Source organism: Hyperolius riggenbachi, chromosome 3 (genome assembly GCF_040937935.1).
Source record: "Hyperolius riggenbachi isolate aHypRig1 chromosome 3, aHypRig1.pri, whole genome shotgun sequence".
Classification (NCBI taxonomy): Eukaryota; Metazoa; Chordata; class Amphibia; order Anura; family Hyperoliidae; genus Hyperolius; species Hyperolius riggenbachi.
The window spans coordinates 114,252,987-114,269,531 of record NC_090648.1 but is presented as its reverse complement, the minus strand read 5'-3'; the positions used below and the strand labels follow the sequence as shown (position 1 = coordinate 114,269,531).

The following is a 16,545-nucleotide window of genomic DNA, read 5'->3' as shown; positions in this document are numbered from 1 at the left end:
ATGAGCACAGATGAGTAACACGCAGCAGAAGGCTGCAGTGTGCTGATAATCTGACATTCCCCTACACTACACTGCAGATAGATCAGCTTGTACAGCATCCACAGCCCTCTCATCAGAAGGCTCAGCACAGCTGTTCCTCGGACATGCAGTCATTTAGGTTATGACATCTCAGGATGTACAGTAATGCTTACTCCATCTGTATTCACTAAATACTGTATCAGAATGTGATTTACAGCAGCTCTGATACTTAACAAGAGACCCGGGAGCCATAATGACTGTAACTGGCAAATACCAGGCTCCCACTTCATCTCCCTGGTTACTGTGTGCATACAGAATATTAAAGCAAACCTAAAGTGGAAAAAAAATAATCTTATGATAGAATGAATTGTATGTGTAGTACGGAAAAATAATGGAACATTAGTAGCAAAGAAACAGGTCTCACATTTTTATTTTCAGTTATATTACTTTTTTTTTCTATAACATTACATTATACTGTCACAGTTGCAGTGTTAAAACCACACTCTGTCTTGTAAGCTATAAAACAAAGCAGAATTAATGACCCTTTGAACTCCCCTAAGTAAAACCTTATATCTAGCTGTCTTTTACTTTTTTTTTTTGGCTGTTTAAAGAGACACTTAAGCGAAAAAAAATTATAATATAATGAATTGGTTGTATAGTATGAATAATTTCTGGAACATTAGTAGCAAAAAAAAGTTTTCTCAAATTTTTTTTTCAGTTATACAGCTTTTTTTCATTATCATTCTCTAATATTTGCAGTTTACACACTACTCAGCATTCTAAATGTATTTACAGAACAGGCAGTGAACTTTGACCTGTCCTGAACCGTTCTCTGCAAAAGAAAAAACAATACAGTTCAGATAACAACCTTCAGAATACAGAGCTCTCTAGGACTTTGAAAGTCATGGAGCTAAATGGCAATTTGCATAGATAACAACTGGAGTTTCTTAACTCTTCCTGTACTGGAAACAATATTAGACGTATGTGCTGCTCCTAATGCTTTATTTCTTAGCTGTACTACACATACAATTAATTATCTCATTAGTTTATTTTTGCTTCAGGTTTGCTTTAACAAAGTTAGAACACTTAGGACTGGCTGGCACCCACCTGTGATTGCAAAACATTCTAAAAAAAAAAAAGTTTTTGAGAGCAATTCTGCCACTTAAAAGCGGAGAGATTTCTGAATTGATTTCAGGGGAAATTATTTTGGGCAAAGCAGCAAACCATGTTTGCTCCTGTGGGATCATGGCCATTCACTTTTAGCAGGGAAGCATTTTTGGGATTACTAGACAACATAAATCACAAGCTGCTGAGGGTCTCAGGCCTAAATGGTTCATCAAAGCATACCCAAACTAAGAGAAATAGCCGGTTTCCACTTGGTATCATGTCCGTTTCCGATTCGGTCATGGTTCCCATTCTGCTGTGTAGCGGCAGTCTGAATTGCTATAGGTATTCGGCTGGATGCTGCACAAATCTGCAGCATACCGTCCAGATTCACATAGAAAGGCAATCTGGACGGCAAGCCTTGCTACAGATAGGCAGTTTTTCCCAGCCTCTCTTGTATGTGGGGAAATGCTGCCAATTCAGCCCGGGTTCCGGCTTGGTGGAAATAGGGCTATATGGGACGTACCATCCTTGTGGCAGCTGTTTGGGTATTATGCCAAGCTCTTACTAAATATGATATAGGAGTTTCCTCATGAATGATAAAAAGGTTAAAAGAATAATGATATAGGAGCATTTCCATCCTTCCCCCACCCACCACTCCATCCTAAGCGTGGTTATATACCCAACACATCAAGGGTGTAACAAAAAAACGGCACTGTAAATGCTAAGTATTCCTAAGCTAGAAATTCCAGGAACTTTTCTATAAACACTGAAAAATATTGTATTAAACCAAACTCAGGTTAGATAGCATGCATCCAGAATATGCTGTGTGCATACTAATTACACCAGAAAGAAAATGTGTGCATCAACCAAGTGAACCTGACAAATCTGGCTTTGCAAATTTGGCCTATTGGCTAATCACGAGACATTGCTCATGCAAATATGCATTTGCTTTCGCATGCCAAAATATGCAGGGTCAAAAACCAACACCGCAAAGCAATCGCCCTGCGGGAATTAGTTCATGCTACATTAGCACTATCCAGGGGCGCCACGAGGAGGCTTCCCTATGCCCCCATACAACCGGGGGGCCGCGGGGGGCCCATAGGGAAGCCTCCTCGTGGCGCCCCTGGATAGTGCTAATGTAGCATGAACTAATTCCCGCAGGGCGATCGCTTTGCGGTTTTGGTTTTTGACCCTGCATATATTGGCATGCGAAAGCAAATGCATATTTGCATGAGCAATGTCTCGTGATTAGCCAATAGGCCAAATTTGCAAAGCCAGATTTGTCAGGTTCACTTGGTTAACCATCTTAGCGGTATGGACGAGCTCAGCTCGTCCATCACCGCCGATGGCTGCCGCTCAGGCCCTGCTGGGCCGATTTTGCTGAAATAAAGAGCAGCACACGCAGCCGGCACTTTGCCAGCCGCGTGTGCTGCCCGATCGCCGGCGATCCGCCGCGAGCAGCGGCGAAAGAGGGTCCCCCCAGCCGCCTGAGCCCTGCGCAGTCGGAACAAATAGTTCCGGGCAGCGCTAAGGGCTGGATCGGAGGCGGCGGACGTCAGGACGTTGGCTGACGTCCATGACGTCACTCCGCTCGTCGCCATGGCGACAGGAGAAGCCAAACACGGAAGGCTGCTCATTGCGGCCTTCCGTGTTAATTTTGGCCGCCGGAGGCGATCAGAAGAACGCCTCCGGAGCGCCATCTAGTGGGCTTTCATGCAGCCAACTTTCAGTTGGCTGCATGAAATAGTTTTTTTTTTATTTACAAAAAACCCTCATGCAGCCGCCCTGGCGATCTTAATAGAACGCCAGGGTGGTTAATGCACACATTTTCTCTCTGGTGTAATTAGCATTGCTGTGTGCGCATACATTGCAGTCCATTAGGTCATGCTGATGTAAGGCAATGCTAGGGGCAAGCAGCAAAGTTCTAGGAGCGAGACATAGGCCCAGTGCACACCAAAACCACTAGCAGATCGTCAAAACGCTAGCGGTTTTTGGAGCAGAGAGCCGATATTTGGCCGAGTGCACACCGAGCGGATTTTGTGTGCGATCCGCCGGCCGCATCAGCCAGTGAAAATGCTTGGCTATTCTATTTCAATGTGTGGTGCACACCGGCGGTTTGAGGTTTTTAGCAAACCGCAAACGTTTGCGGTTTGCTAAAGACCTCAAACCACCGGTGTGCACCAGCCCATTGAAGTACATTACCCGAGCGGCTTTATAGGCGGATGCGGCCGGCGGATCGCATCAAGATCCGCTCAGTGTGCACTGGGCCTAAAGGGACTACTGTGTCATGAAATGGGGATGGGGTTGCCATTGTTTTTTCACAACACTGTTATCTAAAGCCTTGCACTCACATATGAGGACCGTGACCCGGCAGGGAATCAAGATACGATCCCTCTGGCAAAAGTTTTGGGCCGCTGTACAGGCAGGTGGGGTGGCAGCAAGAATAATTCCCTTGGGGGTAGCTTGGTTGTTGGATATCGCTACAGAGACGGCATCCCAGATCTATAGGCAATGTCAGTGGGCTTCCATACACATGATAGATTCTGGTCCATGAAAAACCCAGAGGAAATGAATTCTAAGTCTGCACTTTAGTTTTCTGTAAAATAAGCTACTGGTGCAGAGTTGTCGCAGAGGTATAATGATCATAAGAGGTAAGGCTGTATAAAATAGCTCTGTTTGGCTAATGGCAATGTAATAATGATAATTCTGTCAGTATAAAAATCCACTAATCTGTTTCACGCTAACTGTTGTTCAATAGTCCATCATTTTCTGTTCCGCATTTGTTTGTGGTGTACAGAGAAGGAACACTTCCTTTTCTGTTATAAAGCTATACAGGGCCAAAAGTGAAGAGATTCCTCCTCTTTTGTCTTCCACTTTTTTGTTCAACCAGTTGCAGTTTTGGTTGAATCATACAGTGGAGAATGCGATCTATTGTCCGCACCGTGAGAGGAGGGATCCCGGTTTCTGTCAGCAGAATCTGCCCGAATCTGCTGAGAAGTGGCATTTCTGAGCAATTTTTTGGACATATTGGTGGGATTTCAGTCTGATGGTATAATTACATGAATGACTATAGAGGTAGGAGATTGTAGACATTTTTGCTACAGTATTCCTTTAAAGAAAGCATATAGACACAAATACATTCTAATAATCCACCAACCTGCATTTCCGAAGCCCAAACTCTAGTAAGCCTGGTTCCTGGAGTGAAAAGTGCTGAGCTCCTAACCAACCAATTGGGCAGGGGTGCTGCTTGGCCCAGGTGCACCAAGCAGCCACTTGGGACTCATCCATAGCAAGGGAATCCCATCAACGGGTAATGTAACAGATAGTTGCATTGTGTAAACATGTCCAAACTGCTCCCAATTGGGATCGATTTTTCCATGATAACTTTGAAAAATCGATCCTGCTTTCGAACGGGAGCAGATTGGACATGACGGAAATAGTTGTCTGATTCCCATCAATCAGATGGGAAATTGCATTGTGTGTATTCAGCATTGTACTTTCTCAGGAAAAAGGGCAGCTGCACAGTAAGTAATGCCTGATACACACGATGCAGTTTCCGTCATGTCCGATCGGCTCCCATTCGATAACGGGATAACGGGATTGATTTTCTGAAGTTATTACAATTTGGACATTTACACACAATGCAACTTCCTGTCAGATTACTCGTCGATTCGTCAGGAAATTGCATTGTGTGTTCCCAGCATAAGAGGTTTGTAGGTTCAATTTCTCCATTCCAGAGACAACTTAGTACATGAAGCTTGATGTGCGGACTGGGCGTATGGTCTCTGTCATTATACTGGCTTCCTGGGTGCTGTATTTTCTGCTCACAACCCTAGCTGGCCACGTTGTGTGTGACAGTAGAGGGGACAGCGGATTGCACATAGTAAAGCAGTTCTATTGCAGGTTTTGATGTAAACTGGCCATGTACACAGTAAATATGCAAATCCTGTTTTACAGCCCTGCAGCCGGAGTTCTAGCACAGCGATAGTTCATGTGAGCTGAACCAGGCACGATGGGATTCTGACTTAGCAAAGTTGGAGTTTTGGAGCTGCAGGTGGCTACATCCATAATGAGCACCTCAGGCCTGGGAACTCCTGGAATGATTGGAAGATAAACAGAGTACATGTAAGTTTGGGATAATAATTTCTCAGGAATAGAGAGGCACTTGCAGGCACAGGAGGGGGCTTTGGTGAGAGGCCACCATGGAAGGACATGGACAAATGCTGCATGCATGAGGTATTACAGGGATGGAATTCAATGGTGCCACCACTATGAAAGGACTGTGTGCCAAATAAACACGCCATGGACTTTCTGCGGTGTGCTTTGGGGAAAATCTTTTTATCTAGAGCAAAATAACTGAATTATTAAGGATCTCCCAAGCTGCAGAGGTCTTTCAAACCAGGCTTGGATTTAAACTTGTCGGCTATTAAGTAACATGTCATAGAAGTCCTCACCTGAATCATAGAGGGTGAAACAGTGAAACGGCTGAAGGGTCAGGCTATGGCATAGTGGGCTTTACACTCCTTGTAAGAATAGGAATGCAACAGAAAGGGAAAGTCATGCCACTGTCACTGTTGATGTGCAAGGTTTGCGTATTGCAGTGCATGCAGCGTGTTGGCATGCCGCACGCCATTAACAGTTACAGTCAGGCTCAGATTTATCCCACAGGAGCCTATAGGCACATATGTCCAGCACCTTAGAGTTCGCCCTTCATGAACCTACCAACCCCCACCAAACTGCACCACAAGTGTGCTGGCTGTCTCAGCTATAGCTTCTCCCTTACTTCCCTTGTCTGTCATAGCTACAGTTGCCTCTATGTATTAGGTATCCAGAAGCTCCCTAAATATTAAGAAGTTAGAGGTGCCACCAAGTATTAGCTAGAGGAACCTCAGTATTAAAGGATACCCGAGGTGACAAGTGACATAATGAGATAGACATGGGTATGTACAATGCCTAGCACACAAATAACTATGCTGTGTTCCTTTTTTTTTCTCTACCTGAAAGAGTTAAACATCAGGTATGTAAGTGGCAGTTCCTGTCTAAGTCTGGACTGGGTCAGACTGCAGTGTGACCCTCAATGATAAGAAATTACAACTATAAAACACTTTCCTAGCAGAAAATGGCTTCTGAGAGCAGGAAAAAAGATAAAAAGTGTTAAAGAGAACCCGAGGTGTGTTTAAAGAATGTTATCTGCATACAGAGGCTGGATCTGCCTATACAGCCCAGCCTCTGTTGCTATCCCAAACCCCACTAAGGTCCCCCTGCACTCTGCAATCCCTCATAAATCGCAGCCGTGCTGTGAGGCTGTGTTTACCTCCGTAGTGTCAGTCTCAGCTGCTCCCCCTCCTCCTGCATAGCTCCGGTCCCTGCCCCCGTCCCTTACCTCCAATCAGCAGGGAGGGAAGGGATGCAGGCGGGGACCGGAGTTCTGCAGGGGGCGGGGAGAGCAGCAGACTGACAGTATAGAGATAAACACAGCCAGCTCTGACAAGCTGTTTGTCAGCAGCATGGCTGTGATTTATGAGGGATTGCAGAGTGCAGGGGAACCTTAGTGGGGTTTGGGATAGCAACAGAGGCTGGGCTGTATAGGCAGATCCAGCCTCTGTATGCAGATAATATTCTTCAAACCCACCTCGGGTTCTCTTTAATAGTTCATAGATTTTAGCTCTGGCATACTTCAATGAATATGTCATTAAGCAAAATCAAGAAAACAGCAAAAACTTAACAAATAGATTTAAATATAAAATAAAACCGTGGAATATTTGTAAAAGTAATTTTTAGGAGAAGGACAATAGATACAATTGTTTATATTTGTTTATTTTCACCTCGGTGTCTTGTAAGTAGCAAGAGCTGCCCCTGGCTGAAGGGAGATCTTGTTGGTGGAACAGGGAGCTAGGTGGATAACTTCTCATTTACACTCTCATTGGGACTTAAAAAGTCATGATGTATTGATTTGCAGTGAATTATGTTTGTTGTTAAAGGCATATGTAGCAGATTGAAATTACCTATATTCATCGATTCTCTCTTTTCTTTTTAATTTGAAAAGTCTTCTTTTTTTCTCTTTACATAAGAGAATTAGGTAATACAGTACATACAGTGGCTTGCAAAAGTATTCGGCCCCCTTGAAGTTTTCCACATTTTGTCACATTACTGCCACAAACATGAAGCAATTTTATATTGCAATTTCCGGTGAAAGACCAATACAAAGTGGTGTACACGTGAGAAGTGAAACGAAATTCATACATGATTCCAAATATTTTTTACAAATCAATAACTGCAGGTGGGGTGTGCGTAATTATTCAGCCCCCTTTGGTCTTAGTGCAGTCAGTTGCCCATAGACATTGCCTGATGAGTGCTAATGACTAAATAAAGTGCACCTGTGTGTAATCTAATGTCAGTACAAATACAGCGGCTCTGTGATGGCCTCAGAGGTTGTCTAAGAGAATCTTGGGAGCAACAACACCATGAAGTCCAAAGAACACACAAGACAGTTCAGGGATCAAGTTATTGAGAAATTTAAAGCAGGCTTAGGCTACAAAAAAATATCCAAAGCCTTGAATATCGCACGGATCATTCAAGCGATCATTCAGAAATGGAAGGAGTATGGCACAGCTGTAAACCTACCAAGACAAGGCCATCCACCTAAACTCACACGCCAAACAAGGAGAGCGCTGATCAGAAATGCAATCAAGAGCTGCAGAGATCTACAGCTTAGGTGGGGGAATCTGTCCATAGGACAACTATTAGTCGTGCACTGCACAAAGTTGGCCTTTATGGAAGAGTGGCAAGAAGAAAGCCATTGTTAACAGAAAAGCATAAGAAGTCCCGTTTGCAGTTTGCCACAAGCCATGTGGGGGACACAGCAAACATGTGGAAGAAGGCGCTCTGGTCAGATGAGACCAAAAAGGAACTTTTTGGCCAAAATGCAAAACGCTATGTGTGGCAGAAAACTGCACATCACTCTGAACACACCATCCCCACTGTCAAATATGGTGGTGGAAGCATCATCCTCTGGGGGTGCAGGACAACGACCCTAAACATAAAGCCAGGGCAACAATGGAATGGTTTCAAACAAAACATATCCAAGTGTTAGAATGGCCCAGTCAAAGTCCAGATCTAAATTCAATCGAGAATCTGTGGCAAGATCTGAAAATTGCTGTTCACAAATGCTGTCCATCTAATCTGACTGAGCTGGAGCTGTTTTGCAAAGAAGAATGGGCAAGGATTTCAGTCTCTAGATGTGCAAAGCTGGTAGAGACATACCCTAAAAGACAGGCAGCTGTAATTGCAGCAAAAGGTGGTTCTACAAAGTAATGAGTCAGGGGGCTGAATAATTACGCACACCCCACTTTGCAAATATTTATTTGTAAAAAATGTTTGGAATCATGTATGATTTTCGTTCCACTTCTCAGGTGTACACCACTTTGTATTGGTCTTTCACGTGGAATTTCAATAAAATTGATTCATGTTTGTGGCAGTAATGTGACAAAATGTGGAAAACCTCAAGGGGGCCGAATACTTTTGCAAGCCACTGTATATTGTTTTCTTTCACTTATGTTTTAAATAATAAGAGCACATATAATTCCATATTATATACAGTACTTATGATATAATGTAGAGAAGTGCTTGTTTAGTTTAAAATGGTGGTATGCTGAACTCTGTATAGTTAGAAATGCCTTTCTGTATCACAAATTACCACTTAATAAAATGTTTTGAATACATAGGGAAGGAGGGATGGAGGTACTTCACCTTTCCATCATCAGGGGCCTGTAGGCATGTGCCTAAAGTGCCTTATGGTAATTCCAGCCCTGATTACAGTTAAGATTACTGTACTTTGTAGGTACTGTATACATCGCACTGCACACACAACACACAATTGGACTTTTCTCCACTGTTGCAATTGTGTTCTCACAAGCTACACACTGCAGTATGTTACTGTGAATGCAGCCTTAAAGCGCAACTGAAATAAAAAATAGGAGTTTCACTTACCTGGGGCTTCTGCCAGCCCCCTGCAGCCGACCTGTGCCCTCAATGTCCTGGACCGATCCTCGGTGCCACTGTCGCAGCTCACTTTTCTTCACGCAGTGTAAGCCGACTTCTGTATACAAACTTGCTGTATACAAACGTAGGTACATAGGTCACAAGCAGTGGATTCGTGCTGTAGTGACATGAAAAACATTTCCATATGAGATAGATGTCCTACCATATCAAAGGTGGGTAGCGGCCGGTGCAGGGCAAAAACGGGTAACCTAATGGCCGCTTCGCATGGTGGTGCTTCTTCCGAGTGGAACAGCCTCACCAGTGGAACAGCCTCAGAAGAAGCACCGCCGTGCTGTTTTTGCCTGGCACCCACCTTTGATATGGCAGGACATCTATCTCATATGGAAATGTTTTTTATGTCACTACAGCACGAATCCACTGCTTGTGACCTATGTACCTACGTTTGTATACAGCAAGTTCACATGTTGTGATACGCTCAATGCTTGACCATTGAATACATTTCAAACAACTGCAGTGCCTGATAGAACTTGTTTTTATTCTCAATGATCCACGTTATGCATCTATTTACTACTTCATGAGCACGTAGTTTGCTAGATCAAGGTGGTATCTTTGTACCTCCCGCTCATTATACCCTCATATGAAACCTGCATTCAGAGACTATAATTCTCATAGTGCCGGCCACGTGCACACTCTATGAGTTGATCTACGACTTCTGAGGCGACCTCCACTGTGCCCTGGCCAAACGCATGCTAGTACACTTTCCCTTTGCCAGGAGTGCAGAATGAAAAAATCTCTACGGCTACGGGAGTGTAAACGGGGATGCGAGCGGCCAGGGCGCACAGGCGCAGGGCACTGCGCAAAGTGAAAGTGAGCCGCGCCGTGGGACCGGAGCATCAGTGAGTGGCAGTGTGGGCACAGGTCGGCTGCAGGGGGCTGGCAGAAGCCCCAGGTAAGTAAAACTTTTTTTTTTATTTCAGTTCCGCTTTAAAGTCTAAGACACAGAGCTTCACCTCAGAAGTCAGGCAACTGTCACTGATTATTAGAGAATGTAGATGGCAGCCTCCGTATTCCTCTCACTTCAGGTTCCCTTTAAATGGTTAACTTCAAACGCAGGCTAGATAAAAGTTTTTGTCAACCAACGATCCACGATCGCTTGTCTGAAAACCACTCGTTGATAAACAGTTGAATGAAGCGGAAAGACAACAACCAATGACACAAGCACAATGTACAGTCTATCCTGGCTGATCCAGTTGGGTGATTATCACTCAGGTGATACCGTGTACAAATATCATAAGATCACAAAGGGCTGTTGGTGCAAGTGCATACATGAACTTCAGGATTCCTCAGAAGTCTGGACAGTGTTGTAAATAACTGTGTGGTTGCAGCATGCACAGAATCCTTGCATGTCACATCCTTCCCACATGGGGGTTGTTTATCAGGAACTGTTCGTAAACAATGATTTGTATCTTTAGTTCGTGTTTACTTAGCTTCACCCCATTATTGCCAGACTACCGGGGGAGTGAGAAAGCTAAATAATAACAATTTGGCTGGACGAGGACTTTTAACTGGTTCCATAACAACATAGTTGAAATATACGTCCTGCTGGTGGCTGTGCAGTTCTGACAGGACGAAGATTCCAGCTGTTCCCTGCTGCACACTCATGCTGTCTTGGCCGCTGTTCCGTTGCTGCACCAGCTCGCTCTGCTGTCTCAGTGACAGCAGAGCTTCCGCATCTCGGTCAGGAGATAAGTTAATTGGTTCCTGACCCTGTGATTACCCTGAGCCAGTCACAGTAATCGCAGGGCACAATAGGGAAAGGACGGCTCTGGTCCTTAAAGGACCTTTGTTGCGAACATCTTAAAATTTAAAATGCATGTAAATATATACAAATAAGAAGTACATTTCTTCCAGAGTAAAATTAGCCATACATTACTTTTCTCCTATGTTACTGTCACTTACAGTAAGTAGTAGAAATATGACATTCCAAGACAAGATATATGTGGCGAGTGCACACCTTAAAAATGCTGCAAAACTTCATACATCCATGTTGGTGGTGCAAAATCCAGAAAAAAACAGTCCATAAATCACAGAAGCAAGAGAAAATGTATCCAGGAGCAGCTCACAATAGCAGTAAAACAACTTTTCAATGATCTTCATTAAAATAATATCCAAGCAGCAATTAAAAAAAGTAAGAAGATACTTATCAGACACACGACTGGGAAGAGGTGCAGAGGATGACCTGGATACTTTTCTCACTTGCTTCTCAGAAATATGACATTACCAACAGATTTTGGAGTAGCCCATCTTCTCATAGGGGGTTCTCAGGGTTTTCTTTATTTATAAAAGCACTTAGTGAATGGCAGTTGCTCCCTCCAACTGCCAAAAAAGTGTGCAGCGAGCACAGGGGCTGGCCAGCATCTTTCTATAAATCTTTTTCAGGGAATGTCTTTATAAAGAATAAAGGCCATGCTGAGAATCCCCTCTCAGATTTCTACTACCTACTGTAAGTGACAGCAAGATAGGAGAGAAGTAATGTATGGCTAATTTTACTCTGGCAGAAATGTACTTCTTATTTGTATGTGTTTTACATTTTAAGATTTTCGCAACAGTTCCTCTTTAAGGGGCCAAAGCCATGCGGTCCGAACGGGTTAATCAAGCGGTAGAAATCAGTGAGGGGGGTGGGACATATATAATGTGCAGAAACTGGGAAAATCGGTGGGTATATACAAATCCAAGGTTTACACTGAAAAAGGTTTCCAGTCCTGTCAGTTTTTGACAGTTGGCAATAGTTTTGTATGTGTTTCTATGGCTGTGTTCACACATAAAAAGTCCATTGCAATGATGTCACAATGGTCAAACCAGAATCTGGTGAAAACAGGCTTGTGCATAGGGAAGCAATTACATTGATGCTCTGCTGCCCATCCTGATTGAAAACCGACCATTGCACCATGTTCACATTTGCAAAAAACACTCATTTCTGCCTACACCTTTCATGGCACGTTTGTATGCATTTAAATGAGACTGCAGAAAATACACTTAACAGGAAAAAGTGCCCAGAAAATAATGGCAAACTGTTTTTTTAGCGTAAATTCTAAAATGTGAATCAGCCCATCAGGCTCCTAAAAAAAAAGGGGGATGAAAATGAATGAGGCTCCATGCACTGTGTTTATAGGTCAGTGGACATCGCAATATCCACTCATATTCAAGTGATAGAGGAGCTGGAAAGTGGTATTGCTCAGGTGTGCCCAGGTCTGATGGCCACATTTGCTATGGGATCCCATGACTTGTAATTACACCACTAAAATAAGCACCGCAGTCTCTTCTCCTGTAAGCATGCTAATAGTGCAAAAAAACAGAGCTAAAAGAGTAACCGTGGTCAACCTTGGGTAAGAAAGCTCATACTTACCTAAGAAGAGGCAAGCCTCTAAATCCTATAGAGGCCTCCCACGCCGCCCTCCAGTCTCCTGCTGACACCCTGATGATTACTGACAAGGGCTTGTTGGTAGGAACATCATGGCTGTGCTACTCTTTAGGCACAAGTGCGGCCATGTCTGTGCAATAGGCCAAAGACACTTGTGTACGAGCGTCTTCGTGCTACAGTGCTGACGCGGCTGTGCTCACGTGAGAGCCACATGACTGCACTTGTGCCAGAATAAGAGTGCGGCCCCGATGTTAAGAAGGGTCACAGTGATCGGCAGCAGGATCCAAAAGCTTCCCTCTTCTTAGGTCCATCTTGTATATACTCGAGTATAAGTCTAGAAATGTAGGACTGATTCACTTCATAAAAGTATAGGGGTCGACTTATACACAAGTCACGGGCAGCACTGAGCACACTGAGTAATGTGTGTACTAATAGTGACATTCCCATGTGCAGCAATGTACCTTGTGGTAAGTGATACTTTGATGAAAGGAAATGCCAAGAAAACACAGGTCTGAAAGTCCTGGCCACAACAATTAACAAAGAGAAGGGCGGGAGGAAACACTGGGCTGCATAAAAGGGAGAGAATAACTGCAGCACTTGGGGGCCTGGAGGAGGTATTGGCTGCACTTAATGGACAGGAGGGGTTAATGGCTGCAATACTGTATGCAGTGCAGTCATTAACCCCTCCTGAGCCCCAAGTGCAGCAATTAACTTTGCTGGGTAGACTAATACTCGAGTCAATACAAATTCCAGATTAAGAGGGTTGAATATTGGAGTCGACTTATACACGATGTCGACTTGTATTGGAGTATATATGGTAGATGCTTCCTTTATAAATTGAGCCCATAGAATTGTATGGGCAGTGAGTTGACATGTAGAATTATCCTGCAATACAACTGATGCACTATGAAAGGACCCTAAGAATGCCTGCAGTGAGAGGGATATGGAGGCTGCCATATTTATTTACTTTTAAAGGAGAACTGTAGTGAGAGGGATATGGAGGCTGCCATATTTATTTCCTTTTAAGCAATACCAGTTGCCTGGCAGCCCTGATGGTCTATTTGCCTAAAGAAGTGTCTGAATCACACCAGAAACAAGCATGCAGCTAATTTTGTCATATCTGTCTAAATTTGTCAGAAACACCTGATCTGCTGCATGCTTGTTCAGGGTCTATGGCTGAAAGTATTAGAGGCAGAGGATTAGCTGAATAGCCAGGCAACTGGTATTGCTTAAAAGGAAATAAATATGGCAGCCTCCATATACCTCTCACTACAGTTCTCCTTTAAACAATGCAAATTGCCTGGCTGTCCTGCTGATCCTCTGCCTCTAAGGCCACATACAGACATCAGACCATAGTCTTTGGAAAATGAAAGATCACAGACCAATCTTACCACCCTTCCTGTAGTATAAGAGCCATACTCTACACAGTCTTTTCTATGGAGCTGAACTCCACATCAGAAAAAAATCTTGGCAAGATGCTGCACACACAGATGCTGTACAGACACAAAAGATCAGTATCTGCAAAAGATCTGTTCCTGCCAAAAATCCATTCCTGCAAATTGCAATGATAGTCTATGAGATCTGCAGATCATCATACACACATGATTTAACTGACATTCATCTGCAGATCTGCAGATCTGAAAATCCATCCTGGTGGATCTGATCTGCAGATGAATGTCAGTTAAATCATGTGTGTATGATGATCTGCAGATCTCATAGACTATCATTGCAATTTGCAGGAATGGATTTTTTGGCAGGAACAGATCTTTTGCAGATACTGATCTTTTGTGTCTGTACAGCATCTGTGTGTGCAGCATCTTGCAAAGATTTTTTCCTGATGTGGAGTTCAGCTCCATAGAAAAGACTGTGTAGAGTATGGCTCTTATACTACAGGAAGGGTGGTAAGATTGGTCTGTGATCTTTCATTTTCCAAAGACTATGGTCTGATGTCTGTATGTGGCCTAATACTTTTAGCCACAGATCCTGAACAAGCATGCAGCTCAGATACTCTGTCTGAAGTCTGACTTGCTTGCCAGGCCCTCTTTTGTAAACGTATTACTCATAGTAAGTCCAGGTGCACATCCCCCGCCACACAGGCTTAGCCAGCAAGCATTGTAAGTCATATACTGTATTGTATTACACTATGCAGTAACATGTCACATACACATGGCACACTGAGAAGTTTAAAGCGGACATGATCTCAGAACTTCCTCTCTGCTCTATAAGATACGCAACAGCATGATAATCTTTAAAGAAAAACATTTCTTTGTCACAACTGATACAAATCCTGCAATAAATTTGCAGTGTATCTACTTCCTGCTTTCATGGAAGCAGACATACCATTAACATCTGCTCTCTGCTGTGGCAGGCAGCTGACACAGCTGAGGGATCAAATTACAACTTGTGCTTAGTCACAGACGAGGTGGAATAAGACATTTCTCTGTTTTCCTTCTGTACTGTGCAAGAGTTCAGGTCCACTTTAAACACTGAGACATTTCAGCAGTTGTGAAGGCAGTACATAGACATTTGTAAGTGTGGAAAGGAGAAGTACTATCTCCAGTGTAACTCCTCATCACACATGCCACAGCATCAGCAGTGATCAAGTTTAACCCTTGAGACAGTGGCAGAGGACAGCTTGCATATTGCAATAGGTTAGACCATCCAAGTTTTTTTTTTTTTTTAATCTGCAGGGCCTGGCTGCTATTAGCGCCTGCTGTCTCTGCACAGATCTGCCAGATGACAGAAATTCTGTTGCAAGGCAAGATCAGATTAATAAACACAAAAAAGGAAACAATAAATACTGTCAAATAAAGGTCAAACACAAAGGGCTGGGGTGCTTGTGAAACAACCCCAGGGCTGGACTTACCTTGTCCCTCTGCCAGATAGTGACCTGACTGTATCTGTATCAGCCCGGGGTCCGGACTCTCCCCATCAATAAAGGGAAGTCCGCGTATGGTGAGAGCACTGTCTATATTCACACTGTGATAGATGGCTCAATAGTGCTTCCCACTGTCCAATCACAGCAGGCGGTGGTGCCTGGGCCGGCCTGTAATAGGCTAACCGGGTCCTAGCTGGGCGGGACCCTCTCCTGACAATGCTAAGAAAGGGAGGGGGTGTGCAGCTAGCTAGCAGCAGCATCTGCCTGAGAAAGCCGCACTGGTGCTTGTATGGCAGGAGGAGAGGCGAGGAGGGGGAGGACAGCCTTTGTCACACTTCAAGGGACGTGGGAAAGTTGCTAAGTGATACACAAGCCATCCCTGATATGCTGTGTGCCCTGGAAAAATGGGAGCCAGTGGGGTGAGAAGCCCCCTAAGGCACCTATAGAAACCAACGCTAAAAGCCAGAGATGGTCTGAGCTGCACAGCTCAATGTCAATAATATCTTTGAATGTACTATCAGTGAGGAAAATGCAAAAGAAGGATGTTTAAGAATGTCTCAGCTCTGTATTATGGCCAATATTCAATAAGAAGTGATCTAGTAGGTGAGATAGGCGATGGTACCTCACGGAAACCCCATTATTTACAATCCTCCCAAGTCCCAACTTTTTCATGTGGAAAAAGAGTACCTGTACAGTGCAAAATTATTTCTTTCAGTCCTGTTGTGTTGTGCTGCAAAGGACAATATCATTGCAACCCCATGCAATGATATTCCTATAGGATTTATCACACCTATGGGTTGATTCACTAAACCGTGATAACTCAAATATCACACCTCATCAAAGATATCACACCTTATCAAAGTTAACACACCTTATCAGAGTAGCATAACGAGCACTACGAACCCGCAGGGGCTCAGGGCAGGACGAGTGCCATTGCCAATTAGCAGGCATAAGTTCGTAGCTCTGGGTCTCTGTCAGGGGTCGGAGGTCCTTAGGGTTAGGCATCACCAGGGAGATCAGTTAGGGTAAGCCATGGAGAGGGAGAGCTCGTATGTGGGTTGGGTCATATATCTGTAAAGATTATTTTACTATAGAGAAGGAGCCAGCAATGCAACTCACA

At 43.9% G+C, this 16,545-nt stretch overlaps 1 protein-coding gene across 1 annotated transcript in view; it reads right to left on the bottom strand.

Annotated features, from left to right (window-relative positions):
* RASSF2 (Ras association domain family member 2) overlaps positions 1–15,513 on the bottom strand; it is a 103,354-nt gene extending 87,841 nt beyond the window's left edge. Inside the window, exon 1 of the mRNA XM_068274821.1 lies at positions 15,414–15,513. The gene's annotated coding sequence lies outside the window, so the exon portion shown is untranslated. The remainder of the gene's footprint in view (positions 1–15,413) is intronic.
* Between the last annotated feature and the right edge of the window lie 1,032 nt (positions 15,514–16,545).